Source organism: Serinus canaria, chromosome 4, assembly GCF_022539315.1.
Source record: "Serinus canaria isolate serCan28SL12 chromosome 4, serCan2020, whole genome shotgun sequence".
Taxonomy (NCBI): Eukaryota; Metazoa; Chordata; class Aves; order Passeriformes; family Fringillidae; genus Serinus; species Serinus canaria.
Window position 1 is genome coordinate 25,773,049 of NC_066317.1, and position 21,689 is coordinate 25,794,737.

The following is a 21,689-nucleotide window of genomic DNA, read 5'->3' on the forward strand; positions in this document are numbered from 1 at the left end:
GAAGGATGAAAGAAAGATATAGACTTCTAAGTTTATATCTCCAGTTAAGAAAAAAAAAAAGGTTTAGATCCTGTTTCGTACATGTCTTATCCTGTTTCATACATGACTTGGCCTCTAACTTTATTCAGCAACTTCCATGTTAAAAAAACTTTCAGAAGACAAGAGAAGGGAAGAAGAGGGTTAGAAGCTTGAAGTTATTCTGCAGCTACACAAAAAATGGGTGTGAATAAATTATATAAAAATAATCCACCTAAAAAATAAGTAGAAAAATAATGTTAACCCTATTTAGACATGGTAATTCTCACTATTTGTTTTATTTATGAAACTGTAATCCTAGAACAGTAAATAGTGCTATTCTTTATCCTCCCATGAAGGTAATGTGGTAGAAAGAAAGGCATGTAGCATGCAAAAAAAAGCATGCTGAATAAATTGATCGTGTAATTAAAAGAGATTTTTTTTCATGGAGCTTATGAACGTTTTAAGACAGCATTACATAATGGAAATTTCTAAGTGTAGCTTTCACAAAACATATAGTACAATAAAAATGGGGGAGAAAAACCCCAAACCTGCTATGTTTCAACTATTTGGCACTGCACAAAAACCCTTTGTCAAGTTTAAAACTGATGGTTTCAGCTGAGACCTTGTTAGTAGGCACAACTTCAGCTACTGCAACTGAGAGCAGGTTTGTGTATGCCTGTGTGAACGGGCTTCACACAAACTCCTCATCTGCTTCTCAATTATTCTTTCTGCACTAGTTCCCAAGAACTATTTAGCAGTCCTGGTTGCTCAGCAATCTCCTGTGGTTTCCACACTGAGGTAAACACTGTCATGTGGGGCCCGAGTCTTTGCTCTCAATGTGCTAATTGAAACTTGGCTTTGGGAAGGAAACAAAATGAGGAGAACTCTGGCAGGTCAGAAACCAAAGGTGAATTTTTCTGGCTGGCCAAAAAGGTGAATTTTTCTTGCTGAATGAGGTATGTCCTGATTTTGTGCCAAAACAGGGCTCCAAGTTGAGCTGGGAAAAAATGTAAACATCTCCCACAGTTTTGGTCTGCCACCCAGCAAAAAGCACATGATTAGCTTATACAAGTAAGATCCCTGTTCGTGGCTTTGTTCATCCAAAGCTTGATTGCACCCTATGAAGCAACAATTAGTGATGGCACAGAATTAAGCAGATTTGATCTGTGAATTCAACCGTTATAATCGCTTCTGCTCAGGATTCCCACTTTTATCCATTTAATAGTTGGGATTTTTGTTTGACATCTTAACCTGTGTGGTAAGGAATACTGTAAAAGCACTTTCTCTCATAAGATGCACCGCAACCCTCTCCTTTGCTGTGACAGTGGTATTTCTGGAAGAAGAATTTCTTGCACTTTTCCTGGTTCTGTGGGACTCCACTGGCAGCTCCTCCATAGCCTTCTGCCCTCACTTTTTTTTGGAGGGTATATTCAATGAGAACACCACCCATGACATCCTTACTTGATCTGCTGTCTCATTTAGAAACTCACAAGCCTCTGGGGTCAGATGGGGTTCACATGAAGGTACTGAGGGAGCTGGTGGAAGAGCTGGCCAGGCCACTCTCCATCATTTATCATCCGTCCTGGCTAACTGTGGGGGTCCCAGATGACTGGAGGTTGACCAGGTGACACGGAGCTACAAGAAGAATGGTTAAAGGAGGATTGAGAGAACTACAGGCCTGTCAGTCTGACCTCAGTGCCAGGAAAAGTTACAGAACAGATCATCTTGAGTGCGATCATGCAGCATGTACTGGACAACTGGGGGATTGGGCTCAGCCAGCATGGGTTTAGGAAAGGCAGGTCCTTCTTGGCCAGCCTGCTCTTTTGTGACACAGTGACCTGCCGAGTGGATGAGAGAAAGGCTGTGGATATGTCTAGCTGGACTTAGAAAAGCCTTTGATACTGTGTCCCATGGCATTTTCCTGTAGGAGCTGGCAGGCCATGGCTTACACAGGTGCACTCTTTTCTGAATTAAAAACTGGCCAAATGGCTGGAACCAAAGAGTTGGGGAAAATGGATTTCATCCACTTGGTGGCTGGTGACTAAGGGGCTTCCCCAGGTATAAGTGTTGGGGCCAAATCTGTTTAATCTTTATCAATTATTTGGACAAGGGGATTGAGGTCACCCTCAGTCAGTTCACAGATGACACCAAGCTGTGTGGGAGTGTTGATCTGCTGGAGGTTAGTAAGGCTCCGCAGAGGGATCTGGATAGGCTGCATCCACGGGCTGAGGCCAACAGTTTGTGGTTCAATAAGGCAAAGTTCCCTATACTTGAGCCACAATAACCCTAGACAGTGCTACAGGCTGGGAACAGGGTGGCTGGAAATCTGCCTAGAGGAAAAGGACCTGGGAGTGCTGGCTGACAGTGTCTGAGCATGAGCCAGCTGTGCCCAGGTGGCCAAGAAGGCCAATGGCATCCTGCCCTGTATTGCCAAGAGTGTGACCAGCAGGACCAGGGCAGTGATTGTCCCCATGTACTCGGCACTGGTGAGGCCACACCTCGAATGCTGTGGTCATTTCTGGGCCCCTCACAACAAGAAGGACATCGGGGTGATGGAGCATGTCCAGGGAAGGGCAATGGAGCTGGTCAAGGGTCTAAAGAGTAACTCACGTAAGGAGCAGCTGAGAGAGTTGGGAGTTGTTCAGCCGGAGAAAGGGAGGCTAAAAAGAATGAACAATAAGGGGAGACCTTATTGTTCTTTACAACTACCTGAGAGGATGTGGCCAGGTGGGTGTTGGTCTCTTCTCCCTGGCAGCCAGTGATAGGATGAGAGGAAATGCCCTCAATCTGCACCAGGGGAGGCTCACATTAGGCATCAGAAAGAATTTTTTCCCTGAAAGGGTGGTTAAGTGTTGGAATGGAAATTGCCCAGGGAAATGTGGGACTGATCAACACTGGAAGTGTTCAAGAAACATCTAGACATGGCATTTAGTTCTATGGTCTGATTGACATGATGGTGTTTGGTCCAAGACTTGGTCTTGGATATCTTTTCCAACCCTAATGCTTCCATGATTCTATATGTAGAAGTTCACAAGCAGTCCTACTCGTTCACACATCCTGGCATATGTCTGGCAATGACAAGAAATAGGTCGTGATTTACTTCAATAAACTTGCAGTCACAGGACATACAAGAACATTTCATAAATCTATATTGATGATGAAAGGCAAAATTTATCAGTATTTTAGTTGGACTTTTCCTTGAACCTGGAAGAGGGCATGAAGACTATTCCAGCCATCTAACTTAAAAACAACAATTCAATCTAATTCCTTGGTGTATTTTCAAGCCCACCCTTTCTATGGATCTCTGAAGGCTTTAAGGTGATTGCTAACCCATCAGCATTGAGGAAAAAGACAAAGGGAAGATAGTTCTGGGAACTCTAGGCATCCTCATTTTTTTCATAACCAGAAATGCCATGTCCCTCCCTCAGCAGCACCCTGTGCAATGCAAACACAGAGTCACAAGCATCCTTTGCCTCACCTGGAATGAGAAAGAATGAAACAGTCCTTGAGAAAACTGAATAATGAAATAGCACACCTTTTCACCCAGACTACCTGTGATTGCTGTGAGAGGCAATGCTGCACACTCACACACTATCCACACACACAGACTGGTGGCTTGGAGCTGCAGCAGAAGCAAAAGTGACATGGGAACAGAGAATGGTTTGGGATTCTGTAGATCTGAGGGAACATGTGGAAGGAGGAGTGGGAGCTTTGTGTCAGTTTGGCACAGGAAGGGCAATTTCTAACTGGGACTGAAATCACTTGGAAATGCTTTTCAGCATCCAATTGCCTGAAAACAGACATAACTTCTTCCAGTGCAGTCCTGTGCACACTCCTATTTTCCATTTACACCAGAGGTAAAGGTTGAGGTGCAGATTCATTATCATTATCATTACCAATGGTGAAAGTTGCACAGCTCAGTGTTTAGCTTCCTGACAGTGATTCTGCTGCCCACAATGACAGAATGCAGCAGATGTACCTCCCTAGCTACTGCTGCAGCTGTAAAACTCTGTGTTGAAATACCCACCCTATGGCTCATGCAGTTTCTCCAACCCATTTTGCAGCATTTTCTGCAGTCCCTGATGTTGTGGGTACAACAAACAGATGTTACCCACTCTGTTGCAAACTAAGCCCTCCTGAGCCAGCTGGAGGCACCACAACCCTGCAATGCCTGTTGGGAGTGAATGGAGAACCTGTGTGATTAACAATTCATGTCTCTATGCTGCCTCTCTGCAAGAAGGATACTGAGGATTGTTGCTTACCTTTGTAGTGCTTTGGGAAAAATGTAAGCAATTTTCTACCCATCTAAATACATTATGCCTTAGGAAATTAGCTGGTGCACAGAGAATCTGATTATGCAGTACTGGAAACAGTGTCTACCCACAAATCTGAAATAAAAATCTTGACCTTCTTGCTTCTGCAAAGGCCATCTGGTGGTCAATTGGGCTCTGGTTATGCAAGTGATGAAGTACATACACTACAGAGAAGCTTCAGAGACAAGCACAGCACTGCAGCAGAGCTCCTGCAGCCCCTGCTTCTCAGCTTCTGAGGGAGTAGAGCAGAAGTCTGCTCCTCAGGCAGCAGTGAAGAGGATGCTGGCAATATTTCCAAACCAGCAATATCTGCTCACTGCCCTTGCATGCATACATATTAACTTCAGTCAGCTGTTTTCCAAAATTATCTGTTCTATTACTTGAAAATTTGTACTTCAACGGAAGCCAAAATACTGCCTGCAGTCATTAAAAGGACTGCAAGCAGAAAGGAAAGGGCCTGAGATTTGCTTCTAGGCTGGCCCTGGCATACATGATGAGAGAGGACTGTCCAAACTGAAAGGAGAAAATCCCTCTCTCACTCTCTCTCTCTCTCTCTCTTCCTCTTTCTTTCTTTCTCTCTCTCTCTCTCCCTCTTTCTTTCTTTCCCTCTCTTTCCACCCCCCCCCCCCGTCTCTGTCTCCCCCCCCCATATATATAATGGATATAACCTGTGTGGCTTAATTCCAAGCAATCCAAATTTCCATGTACTTTTTTCATATTGTAACCAGCCATTTATATGCAGCATAGCATAGTTTGCAATCAGCACTAAACTATCAGAGAAATTTTGAAACTCCTGAGTAACATATAAAATAAACAGGCTGATTTCCAGTTTTCAGTCTGAAAAGCCAGCAAGCCGTCCTACACTAGGGCAATTTGGATTTCATGGTGCACATGCTGTCCACATTTAAACTACTGCACACTTCAGTGTAGAAACCCCATCAGCACTTTACCATTGTCAGTGGGTCGCCTGGCTAAGAATTAATTCCTCATTTAGATGGCTCCCTCTCATATGGCAATCAACTTCTGCTCTCACAGCCAGTGACAACATCAGTATCAGTCCCAGCCGATAAAATCTCTTCTTCCTTTTCTACTTGCTGGGCTCTAGCTCCTGGCTGGAACTCTGCACTGCAGAAGAGACTTTTAAAAACATTTTTTTCTGGAAACTGGGTGGCTCAGGGAAATGTCAATGAATGGCTGCTTTGCTTTTCAAGCACTAGTAAGACTCCAGCTGGTCCCTTCATCTCCTGGTTAAAGGCAGCTGAAAGCAGCTACCATCTGCTTGCATAATGTTTCTCTCTGAAGACTTGGTATCACCAGTCAGTCATAAATGCCTGTGCCCATACAGACTGCATATTTCATTTTCAGCAAGCAGTTTAAGGACTCTAAGGGGCATGAAGATCTATGAGTTAGGGTTTTAGCCTATGGATAAGTAGCAATTTTACCTTGGCTGTAGCTGTATGGGAAAAATATATTGACAGTTCTACAACATAATGTCGACAGCATTCCATCTGCTGTGTAAGCAGGTAGGGAGAGAGAGCTGTGGTCTGGGCAGAAGGCTGCATGTACCACCAAACTGAATTTGTCTTTGGAGCTGTCTAGGCACAGGGAGAACAACAGTTTGGATCTACCAAGGACTTGTGCTATCTTTTCAGCAGAACAAGGAAGCTGAGTCATGGAGCTCCATCTGTGCTTTGCCAAGAGCAGTATGCCAAGGGAGATCCCAGCCCCTTCTTACATGCTCTTGCAAGCACAGTTCCTTATCTATTTAAAAATGTATATGCCCAGTACTTTACTCCTCCATTTTTAGCAATTTCTTAAACAAAAAGCTGATTTTTGCTGTTATTGGCCCAGCTAGATTCCAATTTCCAGAAAAAATTTAAAGTGAATACCACAGGGTATATATTGTGCTCCAACTTCCACTCAAAAACTTCCACTTTTTTTCTTAGTTAATGTTGACAGCTGAACTTAACAGTCAGAACTGAGGCTGGAACTGAATTAGCTGCTCTTGTAGGACAGTGCCCATAACTGTCCCTGAGAGTACTAGTGCTGGTTATGCCTGACTCCTTTTCATGTAATGAAAGGGAAATTACATTGCTAGAATTGTTGACCACTTTTCTCCTACCAAACTGAACACTGAAATTAAAGATCCCAAATTGTGACTGGATGCTGTATACAGCTGAAGGATATTGTATTAGATCACTGCCTATCGGATAGAGCTACATGCAGTTTCATGCCAATGTCTCCTATAGTGCTTTAAGTGGGCTGTAATTAACTATTAACTATTGGTTAGTTAAATATTTTTAGCTGAAATTAAATCAATTTCCCTTCTTCTCCCAGAGTGAACATGCTCTGTAGTATGAGTAGAGTGAGTACCTTTTTTGCTTTAGGTCAGTTGGGTATTTATTATTTATTCAAGTATGCAAAGAGCCCTTTTGCTCCTATAATTCCTACTCCACTGTCCTAACAAAACCACATCTTGGCTCCTGTTATACAGTCCTGATGGGAAACATGGATTTCACCCATGTGCATGGTGTTGTCAATTTAGGAATAAAGCAGTAATACTTTGGAACTGATAGTATCTTCTCCTTCCATTATAGAATTTGGCATCAAAGCTGGTCTGACTCAGCCAGCTCTTTCCATTTAAAAGTTGACCATCAATCTTACTCTTTAAAAAAAAACCCAGAGATGCTTATCATAACATTTTATCCATAATCAGTTAGAAGATGCATTTGCTTTTTCCAGGTCATTAAGATATTTGAGGCTAAGCAGCTTCCAGGTTTCATTAAAAAAAAGTCTACAAAGTATGATGGAAATTTGAACCAGTGTTAATTCCTTGCACACTTCCATTGGTGTGACTGACAGGGAGCCTGGGAGGTCAATGGTCTCAGAAAAATGCAAACACCTCTCATGCTTTCCCCTTGGTATAACTGTTTGTTTCAAAACCTTATCTGAGAAACAAACCTTACTGCCATGGTAGAAATGAATTGGATTGAAAGTAACATAAAATTAATTTTGTGCTCAAAGCACCTTGACCAACAGTCTGAGCAAGTCACTGGAAATGCACAAACTTCCTCCCACACTTTCCCATAAATATGCCTCAACACTTGACAGACCTCACAAGTAAATGGTGGATTTGTGACCTTGACTATCTCAGCTTTAAATCAGTGCCTAGCAGTACTACCAAGCTCAGTTTATATAATCAGATAAAAATAGGTGGCAAATCCTATTTACTATTAGGCAACTTAAGTGCAAAAGGTATGAAAAAATACATCTGGTCTACTTTGTTTCCTAGAACAGGTTTATAGGACTGGCTCAAATGCATGGGTGATTCCAGCAGCCATACTTTAGCAAACCTATGGAGATCTGTTAAAAAAGCAATGGAAAATAATGTGGTAAAATATTTGGCTTTGTTTCTTTCTGCCTTCTGCTAACACAAAACTGCAGCCCTGCCTGGTGACCTGCTGTCTAAATGGAGCATAATCAGAATGGAAAGATTATTTTCTGATCAAAATGGCAGGGCTCTGTTTTGCATATTTAAATTGTGGGGATTACATTTCTTCCCAGCAGCATCTCATGACTGCTAACTAACTTACTGCTCTTTCAGATTGCTGTAACTTCTCATGAGACTGTTTCCCACTTGAAAAACCAACTCAAAATAGAAAGGTACTGCTGCTAAAAATGGATGTAGGCAGGTAGCAAAGACCTTCTGGTACAATCACTGGGCACAATATACAGGAGCAGACTTGAATGTATGAATATATTTGAGTGAAGCAGGAAGGCAGTGCTAAAGGACCTGCAAAAGCATTGCCATTCCAGGTTCTGCGGCCTCACTCAATGTTTTAAAACCATCTCAGCACTTTCTTCAATTGTACTTGCTTGGCAGACATGCTGCTTTTCTGCTACGTCACTGTCACAGAGACAGAGAAAAGATGGGTTATTACCTAAAAGAAACCATTTTCTCCAGTAAAGCAACTTCATAAAAAGAAGGGCCAGTAATATGATGTCTGTAGTCTTTTTATGCCTGTATTTCTTCAGATTTTATCTGACAGCCTGCCTATAAACCTTGCCAGAATATCTGGACTCCCTTTTTATTTGGCAGCAGATAAGGCAGAGAAGCCCTTAGATTTAATATAGCTTAGAGATAAGAGGTGATAATACCCCTAAATGAAAGTGCTGGAGTTGAAGTTTGCTTACCTACCCTGACTTCCTCCAAAACTCCAGATGTAGCACTGTTATATCTCTAACAGTCCCATGGCATGAAGTTCTAAAAAGGAAAGTGATGGATTCTGCACCTAGGATGGGGCAACCCTAGATGTATGGACAGGGTGGGGAATGAGATGATGGAAAGCAGCAGTGTGGAAAGGCACCTGGGGATCCTGGTGGATGCCAAATTGAATATGAGTCAGCGGTGCTCTGGCAGCCCAGGATGCCCTGTCCTGGGGGGCATCAGGCACAGCATCACCAGCTGGGCAAGGGAGGGAATTGTCCCACTCTGCTCAGAGCTGGGGTGGGCTCACCTCGAGTGCTGGGGGAGCATCCAAAGGACGGCAGTGAAGATTATGAAGGGCCTTGGGGGGGAGACATATGAAGAGCAGCTGAGGTCACTTGGTTTGTTCAGCCTGAAGAATAGGAGACTGAGGGGAGACCTCATTGCTGTCTAGAACTCCCTTATGAGGGGAAGAGGAGGGGTAGGCACTGATCTCTGTGGTGACCAGTGACTGGACCTGAGGGAATGGCCTGAGGTTGTGTCAGGAGAGGTTTAGTTTATTAGATATTAGAAAATTGAAATTGAAATTTAGAAAAAAAGGTTATTGGATATCAGAAAAAGGTGCTTCCCCCAGAGGTTTGTTAGGCACTGGAACAGGCTCCCCAGGGAAGTGGTCACAGCAGCAAGGCTGACAGAGCTCAAGAGGCTCTTGGACAATACAGTCAGACATATGGTGTGACTCCTGGTGTGTCCTGTGCAGGGCCAGGAGTTGGACTCAATGATCCTTGTGGGTCCCTTCAAACTCAGGCTGTTCTGAGGTTCTGTGATTCTAGGATGCCACAGGACACCAGAAGCACATGACAAAGGACAGCCAATGCCCCAAAGGAGGCAGGACAGAGTGGATGAGAGGAGCAGCTGGCAGACATGCTCAAGGAAGGCTTCAGAACATGCTAGCAGGAGCTTCTCTGGTCAGCTCTGCCTGATACTCTGCCTTTGCAGAGCCTACAAAAGACCCCAATGTGTGTTTTGAATATCTGCTTTCTTGCACTTGACTTGAACCTCTGAAGCTAACATTTGAGAAATAGCTGCAAGTCTGCTAAAAAAAGTAGTGGTTTGACTGTACTGCAATTCAAACCATACATACTACTACTTCATAAGTTTATCAAAGACATTAATAAGAAAAAAGTTGTGTGATGACAAAATTGATCAGATCCTGCAGGAGCAGGATGCTCTTCTGTTTCTCTCATCTCCTTTTGGAGAAGTAACTCTGAGAGTTTTCGTATCCAAAAATAGCGCCACAGAGTTGACATAGTAGCTGTTTCCTGCAATGACCTATTTTCACCACAAGCTTCAAACCCCCCCAACTTGCATGAGCCTGGTGAAATGCAGGAGAAGTTAACTTTGAACTCAGTGAAAAGGAAGTTTCTTGTTCCAGCACACAGGTCACAGAGTTGCTCTTCACCACCAAGGCAGCTGCCACTGCCAGCTGGGCTGTCCTCAGCAGTAGATATGAATTGGTACAGCACAGGATGATTCACGACAGCTTTTCTGCTTTCTCCCTCATGTCTTCAAAGGCCACCAATGATGCCAGTAACAGGCAGTCTTTCACAGCTTGAGTTTATTTTTTCAAGTTGCTGTGTAGTCAGCTGAATGGGTGAAGGCCTCCTTCCTTCTCTTTCTGCTGCATAACTCACTTTTCTCTCCTATTTCTTTTCACCCTTACTGTTTTCTGCCAACTTTCTGATCCTCTGTCACTTCTCTTTACCTTGCTGATAATGAAACAACAATTTAAATAGTTGACCATTGCAAAGATATTCCAGAATATACTGTATCCTTGCAAGATGTGTTGCTAATTTAATGTTGTATATTACACTTGGCAATTCCATCTTTGTTTTAATTAAAGTTTAATTCCCACTATTTGTAAAATATACTATTTTTCTAACTCAACTTGTGTTCGGGCACAAGATGATATTTTGAGATATAGTTTTATTCCATTTGAAGAAATCCCAAATCTCTCTATGTCTGTCCAAAAGAATCCAGCTTAGAAAGGAGCTTAAATTCCATTTGCAAACATGCACTGTACTGTTATATTTTAAGAGAGATATAGCAGTTCTTTATGGAAAAAAAATACATTCAATATCTTTTTAGGTATTTTAATAAGATCTAGTCCCAACTGAATAAATTACTATTCAAGAAACTGAATTAAACTAAAATTCCCAACACGAAGGTTACTGGTATGGTTGACATGCCTGAGGGATGAGATGTCATCCAGAGGGACCTGGACCCATATGAACTTTGTGAGATTCAACAAGGCCAAGAGCAAGGTGCTGCACCTGAGTTGGAGAACCCCCAATACCAGCACCGGCTGGTACAGATCAGAGCAGCCGTGACGAGAAGGACTTGGGGTGCTGGTGGGTGACAGGATGGACATGACCCAGCCATGAGCACTCACAGCCCAGGGAGCCAAACCTGTCCTGGGCTGCATCCAGAGCAGCGTGGGCAGCAGGGGAGGGAGGGGATTCTGCCCCTCTGCTCTGCTCTGCTCTATTGAGACCCCACCTGCAGGGCTGCATCCAGCTCTGGGGTGCCCAACAAGGAAGGACATGGACCTCTTGGAATGAGTTCTGAGGAGGCCAGAGAACTGATCAGATGCCTGAAGCACCTCTCCTATGGAGACAGGCTGAGAAAGTTGAAGCAGACACAGATTGTCCTCAGTAAACAAGCAGGAGCTATCCCTGCACAACAACAGTGACCTCCTCCCTCACAGTTGTCCCCATGGCTAAGACCAGCTATGAATTTTGAAATGCCTCAAAACTTCTCTTAATGGAATACAGGTCAGCCAAAACTAACTGAGATCTCAGTGTTCAGGGCTATGGCTGCCCATCCTGCACATTCTACCTGACCTGCCATCTTCTCTGCTTCTGACTTTCTCATGTAGGAAATCTTCATTCAAAGCAACCTCTCCTCCTCAACAGAGCGAGGGTGCTCAGCTAAGGGAATGATTTGTTTCTGGGGTCTTGTTTCAGAATCCTAATACACTTCACTAGGTGCTCCAAAGGAGCTAAAGAAAGCAGGTAAAGAAAATCAAACTTCCCTGCAAATGTAACACATACAGAAGTAAGGCAATACAATATCAGTCCTCCCTGGGACGCCTTGAAACTCTAGATGTGCTTCAAGTTTGTTGCCTTTGGGACAGGGCAGCTTGGCTCTATGCAGCACTCAATATGCTTTAGTGATGAACATAGTGGTGCTAGATTAATGGTTGGACTTGATGAGCATAGAGGTCTCTTCCAATCTTAATAATTCCGTGATTCTATTGAGAGGTACTGACAGAGCTTAGCCCGCTGCACCAAACACAAACTACATTTGCCACTAGGGTGTTGGATGTGGAAAAGCAGAAAAGCTCAGCAGTATGCAGGCTCACCTTTTGTTTCACACAAGTACAAAAGGAAGAATTTTGCTGTATTTGTCTTTAGAGAAAATCGATTTGGAATGGCCTCCTACATGGCACAGTTTGCTCTTTGCTTCCTTGGAATTCATTTTTCTTTGCCTGTTTCAGACAGAGGATCACACTGTGCACATACTACTAAAAATACAGAGTAAGTAATACTTAACATCTACAGTCAGCTTTTTCTTTGCACTGAGGCACCCATAGGCAGACCCCTGCAAAACTGAAGGGAGATCAGACAAAAACTATCAAAATGCTGCCAATCTCTTTGTATTAGCTATTCCCACAAACACAGATATCCACAACAAAGGAAACACAAGGGGATAAACAAAGCAGTTTGAAATCCTGCCACAATACTGCACATAGGACATGACTATGAAGCTGTTATAATCATGACAGTACCATTTATCTAGCAGGGAGTTACTGCTTCCATAAACAAGTGTACTACTGAAAGAAGAGACCTGTGTCTCAAGATACTACAAAAGAAGGGGCAATTAAGAGTACATAGCACATTGCCCTCTTTATGATATACACAATTATATAATAATCAGTTATTACACAGTGATATTTTTCTCAGCCTGCTTTTTCATATGTACCATTTTAGAAAAACAATAAATAACTGGAGATGTTCTTCCCAATAGATTGGACTGCCTGAGGTTATTTACACACTAGAGATTCAATGCTCAGAAAACTTTAAATAAACTGAGCCCAAATAAAGGAAATCAAATGCACCATTAGAGGAATAGAAGAGGATTTATTTTCTCAAGGCAGTGCCCTACAGGATCTGTGCACCAATTGCAGATGTAAGTACAAAATGAACACGGTGCATTCCAAGCTAAAGTGTGCTGGTAAATGGGAGCTGCTAACAGTAGGCTGGATACATGTTGCTTCACACCTGCTGCTCTGTCCTTCACCAAGCAAAAAGGGACAGCTTTTCTTCTCAGTTCCTGCCAGTCTCACCATCCATTTGTTTTTCCATGCAAAGGATAGAAACAAGGACAATGGAAAGAACTGAACTTCTTTCCCTCAGATCTGTTTAAATTTATTTCCCTCAGCTCAGTTGTGCTATCTGCTGACAGGAAAACAAAGGGTATAAAGGAGATTGATTGGTTTTGATGTGGGAATCAGAATTAAAATGCTGGCAACTATTGATGAAAGCTTCCTGCTTAATTGTAAACTAGTGAAAGGATGAAAAGTCATGAAAATCTGCAAGACTTGCAAGAGCGTGTTGATCTAGTCAACCACATTGAGTCAAAACACTATAGGTCTTCACAGAGAAAAGGAAAATACATGTGTTTTTACTTCAAAATAGACATTTTCAACATGATAGATTCTGAGGATTTTATTCTCCTTCAATAAATTCACAATTAACATCAGATTCTTCATCTCCTTGAATCCTATCTGAGACTTTAAGTTTAGACTGTGAACACTTCACCAGTTTTCAGGAAACTGTCATTTTCTGTACAAACTCTAAAGCTGTATTCCTTAAATCTTTTGCAGATGCATCTCCTTTTGCAGTTTACACAAGCCAGGATAAGAGCTACTTTTAACTGCTGACAGGACATTAGTCACAACAAGGTGGATATTAGACTCAATTGTGAAGATTTCTGACTCCTCCTCTTTGATCCCCAGTGACCACAACATACTGCCTGAGAAATATTGACTTGGAAAATAAGAAATAGGAGGGTTATTAATGCAGCTGCTGTTTTTTCTACCATTCATAAAACAATATTGTTCTCATGAAGTCTATAATTTCAAGAACAATAAGCCTCTAGAAAGTCAAATATTTTTGGGGCTACTATGAAGAAGCCTGAACTCCCAGACAGTTCTGCTGTTGGAAAAATTCTGCACAGATGTATAGTGCCTCATTAGCAGGAATCAGTTATCTTCAGTGCCAGTCCTAGCCCAGAGAGAGTCCTGTTTTAGCAGGAAAGCAGGAGAGGGATTCTGTGGTCTAGTGAAAAGTATTGAACAAAAGAGTCCTAGCCCTTGCAGGAGCTTTCACAATAGAACCAGTCCAGAGAGGAGTGCTTAGAGGGAAGACACTGCAGTGGTTAAAGGGTGTTATTGTACAATTCACCCTGGACTGTAGATAAGATCTACAATTGGATGCATTATAACTGGGAATTTTAAAGCAAGAAGCAAATGTTTACAAATGGGGAAAAAGTGTCACTGAACTACTCTACAATATGGAAGTTGTTTAATGAACTGGGTGAAGGGATTTTCAGCTTTATACAAGACATTTTTATAGTTGGACTGTGTTTGTTAAACTTGCATTAAATTCATCTCTGGTGTAATCCCAATGACATTAGGCACTAAAATCAACCACTGGTTGGGGCTTTCCAGTTACTACAACTTAAGTTAGACTAATTTCCTCACCCTGAGACTAATCAAGGAAGCACACAGGTCTCAAAGAGGGAAAAGAATGGATAAAATGGACTTAGTGTTGGAGGCACTGCTTTTCCATAGATATTTCATCCCTGGTCTTGACACAGATGAGAAAACCAGCTCTATGGAGTGATATAAGGGTTCAGAAATAAGCAGTTTTCTAGCTAAAATTTAGTGCAGTAGATATTTCCAGATTGCTGTAGAAATCCTGAAATCAGCCTCCATAACAGAATCTGTCTGAAGAATATATTCCAACCCATTAAAAGAGCAGGAAAAAAGCATCTGTGGGTGGATCATATGGTGAATGACAGGGTTTGAACACCTTGTTATGCCCTGGTCTGCTCAGTGGGTTTAGGGGAAGGTTGTTTGATTCACTCTGGGTGGTGTGTGGGAGAAACAACAATATTCTCAAAAGCTTCAGTAATAAACTTCTACTTGCAAACTTTAGAACACTAAGGTAGAATAATGTACTTAGCAAATTTTAAAACAACATAAATACAAAGTAAGGTACTTCATAAACTTTAAAATGTAAACTTATTCAAGTTTAACTTATTCAGACATAAGGCATTAATGAGGCATTGACTGGGATATTTTAGTCTGGCTTACAATATATTTGGAGAAAAAGTTAGAAGAAGACTGAGAGAAAGAAGAAAAGAGAAAGAAAGGATAACAGTAGAAAAATATCCCCACATATCTTTCCCTAGATTTCACTTGTGTTCAATCTATTGATTGCATATACCTTCTACCCAGAAGCTTATTACATTAAATGTAGCATGCCATTCCCTCGTCCTGTATTTAAAAACAAGAATTCCAATTAAAAATAAATGTTTTATGAGAGGGACTGACTAGATGAAATTCACCTGAAGTTAATGGATACTCAGCTGAGACAAAAGAGACAGGTGGGGGTTTTTTTCCAGCTTAGGTAGCTAGAAAAAAAATAATCCCAAGACAAATATTAAATTTTATATCTGTATAGAGAAACAAAAATCTTTTTGTAAACTAGTTGCAATAATGTTAAAAGATCTCTTTTTATTTCTATTCTGTATAATAGAAAAATTCACACCCTGACAGATAGGATACCAAATCTAATGTGAAATTCCCATTCTGGCATCAAATCCTGATTTCATCACTTTAATAGAGCCTCAGTAACTTCAAGAGAACCTTAAGCTGTCTTCACAAGTCTCTCTTAGTTTCTTTGATCACACTTCAGTCAGTTATATTATGAGAACTGGTGAAGTATGCTCGGTGTAAATTCAGACTTGGCCTTTTGTACAGATTTATAATTGGAGATGAGCATTCTGGAGTGATATAAATAGCCATCACAACCTAATTGAGGACAGCCTCGGTGTAAAGGACTGAGAGATAAGAATGAGACTACACAGAGATACTCAAACTTATGATTTAAAAACTAATTAATAGAAATTTTTTTGAAAGAAAGAAGAGAGTGATAAGAAAGAAAAAGCTTTTTTGACGTGGTTTGCCACTGAGAGAACTCTGTCACCCAGATGTAACTAATGGGATTCTATAGCAAGGAGAGGAATTCAGTAAACAGGAGGTGGGTGTCACTTGGCCAATTAAATCAGCCAAAACTCTAAAATCTCAAAGGTCATGCCCAATATAAAGATGGTGCTAGGATAATTAATTAAAAATTTGAGAATTGATCTCCTCAAAGAAGCAAAAAATGAAGAAAGGACAAGGAAGAAATTACAATCAGCAGACAAAAATGTACAAAGTTTTAGGGAAGAATAAAAAGAGGACACATTAAATGTAAAATGAGGACATAAATTGATAAAAATTAGGAAAACCCCAAAGAGTTCTGGAAATGCACACTGACTTTGCAAAAGAGATTAATGATTTAATTCTTTGACATCAAAGCCTTATCTGTCCTGAGGATGATACGCTCATGGAGTTAATCTGTGGGTAAATGAAAACTTAGTTATTTTGAAAGACAGAACACTTGGTGGATCAGAATTTAATTCCAGCTCCTCACAAGTAAAATTCAGAGTCAGAAAGGGAGAAATTCCTCATAACTATTAAGGGTTACACACTTGGTTGTTGCTATTTATGTGGAAAGTGATGGCACTAAGATGAAATGTTGGGATGCAGAAGTGTGAGACTGGAGGATTTGATCTAATAGATTTGCAAGGGGAACTTTTTTAAAATGACCATTATTTTTTAAATTAAAACTAGGTCAGTTAGTTCTCTGTATCTTTAATGACTTTTAAGATACTCTAAACTATTTGTACTTGTGAGGAAGAGGAAAAGATGCAGTGTGATATTTTATGTGCTGGTGCTAAAAATGTTCACTAGTTCTATATACAAACATCAATCTGGTACTGCTATTCAGGATGTTTGGTTGTTGAGCTCTGGCAGCAGCCAGTGGATGAACTCTGGAGATCTACACCACTGCTCATCTTCTAAGAATCTGACAAGTAGGTTTTTAGATATTTGAACGATATTTTTAGGACAATCAAAGTTTTCAGAAGGAAATCACACTCACTCTGAGAGCACTCTGAGGTTATGGGCCAAATTCAGCCCTGGGAATCCTAGTGGAAGGCAGCCAGTACTTTTATTGCTGAAAGAGAACTCTATGTAAGCTTAGGAGGTGACACTGAGAGTGCTAAGCACAACGAGGAGACACAAAACAATAGTAGTTTAAAGACAATTGTACCACACCCTCGCTGTGTCACTGAAAAAACTTTTCACTGGTTTCAGTAAGTCATGATCAAAATTTACTGGACTAAATACTCCAGAACAAGTTTTGCAAGGAGAAGGAGAGATCCTGACTGTAGGAATAAAAGAAATGTTACTATTATTTACTACACCTAGTCTTAGATTGTATGGAATCTCCTAGAATTTCCTGTTCAAAGTAAATCCTACATAGCCCTAGCTGAAGCAATTCCTACTTGAGGTACCATACATCCATAACACGTGCATTAAACGCCAACATTTTTTGCAAGATGAAGCAAAGAACTGAGCAGTATCAAAACTCAGAGGTAATTTTAACTTCTTAATTACATCAGCTCAATTGAGTCAATACAATTGCAAGGAGTTGAGAAGGGAAACAGAAACCTGGCAAATGAGATGATACTTTTCTCTATTTCATGATTTTCAATGTTTCTATCAGGACAAACAGGACACACAAAAGGTAACATGTCTCTAGCCAGATAAAAATGCAGAAGAATATCCCATCATATTTTTCTATACCTGATCTACACATTGTTCTACATCTTCCTAAAGTTAAGCAGCAGCCATAAATACTTCAGAGATTTTCTTTCAGGTAGAACTTTCCCAAAGTCACCAAACGCACCATACTGGTATAACTGGGAGGTGGACTTTTCTAGTATGGACTCTCACTAGAATTTCCTAGTGGGGCATGAGCCTGAGCTTCACTTACTGCTTATAAGTCAATGAAGATAAAAAGTTCTTATTTCTTGCAGAAAACCAGCTAATCCTAAAGCCCTCTAACAAGGGCAACAAGTTGTGACATTCCATAGATGCACCATTCTGATGTGTGGGCAAACCTATTGACTGAAGGTGAATAAACCCTAGATTCTGTGTTCATTTTCACTGGAAAGATCAACTGTGAGTTATTTTTTTTCAAGAATAGTAGGTGCTTCTGGAGTTTTCTTTCACCCCTAATAAACCTTGTGGAGGAAGAAGAAAAGGTCAGGATCACTGGTGTAGAAAAGACTGCAGCAATCTAAAAAAAGAGCACTGAAGAATGGGCATGAGAGTAGCCTCAAAATATGTAAATGCTCTTCATCTGCTCCTGATTCCTCAGAGGCTGCACAAAAGGCACTGGGCTTACACTGATTTAGGAGGATGGACTAGATAACCTCTCAACCTTCAGCCCTATTATTTTCCATGAATCAGCAGAGAGAGAAACTCCCTCGGTTCTTGAGGTTCCAAATGCCCATTTTTCTTTTCAGGTGTCTAAATTATATAAACACAGGAATCTTATCACTAGACACAAACCAGACCCAGCATAATTACAACACATGTCAGTTATCAGTAGATTCTTGGTCCTGCCCCTATTGACTGTCTTAGTAGTGCAAACATATAAAATATACAATGCAAATCTTGTCATACACACAAAAATTCAGGAATAATGACTGTGGTGATTCTGCTTGTTGGATTTGATCATTGGTAATTTTGACAATCTTTGTCATCAAGGAAAGTCCATTTTGTTCATACATTTCCAATGTGAGCTAAAATGGTTTCAAAGTATCAAACAGCTACCACAAGCATCTAAAATACCATTTATTTCATGCCTAACTTCATCTTTATTTATCACACAGTACCCTATAATTACACATATTCAGAGACTTTAATAAACAGATTTTCACTGCCACAGCCATCTTCACCATAAAAAAAGATGTCTAGCTGTCAGGCTGGCAAGCTTTTCTTTCATAACAACTGTTTTTATTGCATATTGAAAATGAGACCAGCAAAGACAGGTAAAATGGACTCTTGCTCAACACATACTGAACAGAAGGGTTTGCTCCATTTTTCCTGACATTACCAGCTTTCTTCAGGCTGCACTCTCTGATCTTTTATGAAAGTCACTTTGTGATCATTTCTGGCTGGCAGTGCCAAATTAGTCTCTGTTGTTTGGTGATGGAAGACAACCTGCTAGTTCCTTGGAGAGGCAAACCAGCAGCACCATAAATTATAAACTTCCCAAAATCAAACATATACATGTTTCTTGTTTCAGCCTTGTCGGACAAGCTACAGAGATCTTTAACTTCAATTATTTGTAACTGCCTGGAAATCAGCATAAATTGTCCATATAGGAAACTTGACAAAGCTGTCGATAATGCCTGCTTCACTGCAAATCCATGCCAAACAACTTTCTGCTGGTCCAAAATTAGCAAATGGTTTTAATTTTTCATTTCAGTTCCCTTTTCAGTATTTTGGGAAGAAAGGAATGGGCCTACCATTAGGTAAAAATGTAAGTCAAGGATGTATGCATGAGGAAAGCACAGACAGCAATGAACTGGCAAGTGTAACGTGGGATCCATTACTGAGCCCCCAGGCACATATTTGACTGAAGCTACTTCAATAAAGTAAAAATGTGTGCAAAAATGTGCAAGTTAAATGTCAGCTTGCACATTTTTGCACACAATTTGTAGTTGAATTATGTGTCACTAGACTGGGAGTTTAGGCATATTAAGTCTGGCATCTGATTTTCAATAATACGTAGCAAACACTGGAATAATTTACGTTCCCATAGCACCACTATACACTTAGAGTAGCACAATTTAAACAGTAAAATGTATGAGTTTGCTTCTGGGATGCTGAATTAATTTATTGCACAGCTCTGCAGTTTATTTCTGAAGTAAAGCCTAGGCTCTCTTGAAATCAATAGGAATTTTACCACCTGCTTCTGCACAGCCCAGACTTATCCTTATGATATGGGCTTGCACAGCAGAGGAAAGGAGACAAAAAATACATCCATAACAGTTTTTGTTTCATACTCTTGGCTGAAATGGTCAGAACTTGAAGAAGCCTCTATTAGACACTGCCAGTATTTAACTTTGGTCTAGTTTGGTCTGCCACGGCTTGGGCTACAAGGGGAAATCTTCTGTGGCTCAGGAAAGCTCCAGCAGCATAGGAAAAGCATTGCCCTCCTTGGAGCAGCTGCTGCAAGAGCCCCTTCAGGGTGTGAAGAGTGCAGTACACACTGCCAAAAGAGGGAGAAAGGAGGCATTGCCAGAGCAGACAGTTCATCCCAGGCATCTGCAAGCCTGGAAGTGGCGGGCTGTAGAGATTTCCAAGTGGGCTGAGGTCTGTTTCTCACAGCCCAGATTTGGCACCAATTGAGTGTTGTTCCTTGGCAGTGTCCATACTGATTAAGATCAGTGAACAGGGAAAACAGTCCTCTCATCCCTGAAAGCAGTTTCTGCTCTGCTAGGGTTAAGCAATGCAGAGAAGATGGATCTCGTGTAGTTTCTTTTGGGAATTACTAGCACAGCTGCCTGAGTTCTGTTCCTGTTTTGTGTTGCTGAGAAGTCTCTCAGCAACACACAGCTAGTGTAAATGATGTGGAAATGCTCCTCCCCATGCAATTACAGGCCTTTTAATTACTGTGATATAAGCACTTCCACACAGAAGCACTGGAAAAGCTGGTACTACTTGTAAATTTCCCCCAGGAAAAATCAGCCATGAAAATGAAGCCATTTACAAATTCTGCCCAGAACTCTATGTGTTCTCCTCCTAGGACATCTCACTTTAAGACTATAGAACACATACAGTTATTCTACCTAGACTATTGTATTCCAAGGAGCTTGTGGTCCATGCACTGGTTACCCAGAGCAGGCACAGGCACATGCTGAGCTGTGCCATACTGTGCTACACATATTTCTTGGTCTTCTGGATTGTGCTGTGCTCTACATGTCCCATAAACCTAAACTCAACAGGAATGGAAAAGCTTGATGATCACTATCACCTGGAACCTGTCATGATGCCTCAACATAACCTTGTCTTTATCTTGAAAGGAAGCAGCTTACTTTACTTCTAAGAAAATCCTATCAAAATTTGAAGAGCTCCATGTCAGTGAATCTCAGTCCTGAGGGGAAATCTGCCCAGTGTGCCATGACTCAACCATAGGCCAGTCTGAAGCCATATTTGTCTCAAGGTTCTCAGCATCAGAAGGGACAAAAGATTTTATAACTTACAAAGTTATAAAAAGTGCTGAACAAAGGTTCAGCACCTTTGGTGCTGAAAAAACACCCCTGGTGTAAGACAATATAGAGAAGGAATTTTGACATCTTTATTTTCTCCTATTACCTAAATACTCCTGGCGGCATGTTAAAGAAGCTAATAAATGCTATCTAGCAGAAGCAAGGATGGGAGGATTTAACCCTAAACACTGCAAAATAGCTGACTTGCCAGACTGTTTGTCTTTTTCTTTACATCACATTTCCATCTGCTTCTTTGAAAACTCATATGCTTATATCCAACCAGCCAATAATCCCACCCTGCACTTTGAGAGCCAAAGTTACCCAGTAACTCAGGTACTCAGGTTGCCCACAGTTCACTGAGATCAGGTTTGATACCAAAGCTTTCATGGAGCCAGACTGCAGGCTGCAACTGTGAGAGCTATCCTCTTCTGAAATACATCCCATTGAACTTAGCAACAATACAGAAAGAAATACAATGTGAAATTATAAACTCCTAGTCAATCCCAAACCTGTGTGGGATTTGCCACTCCAGTTGCCTCTCTGTAAATCTATGGGGCCTGATCAGATTCATCCAAGGGTATGCAAAGAGCAGGCTGATATCACAAGACCTCTCCCAATGATTTTTGAAA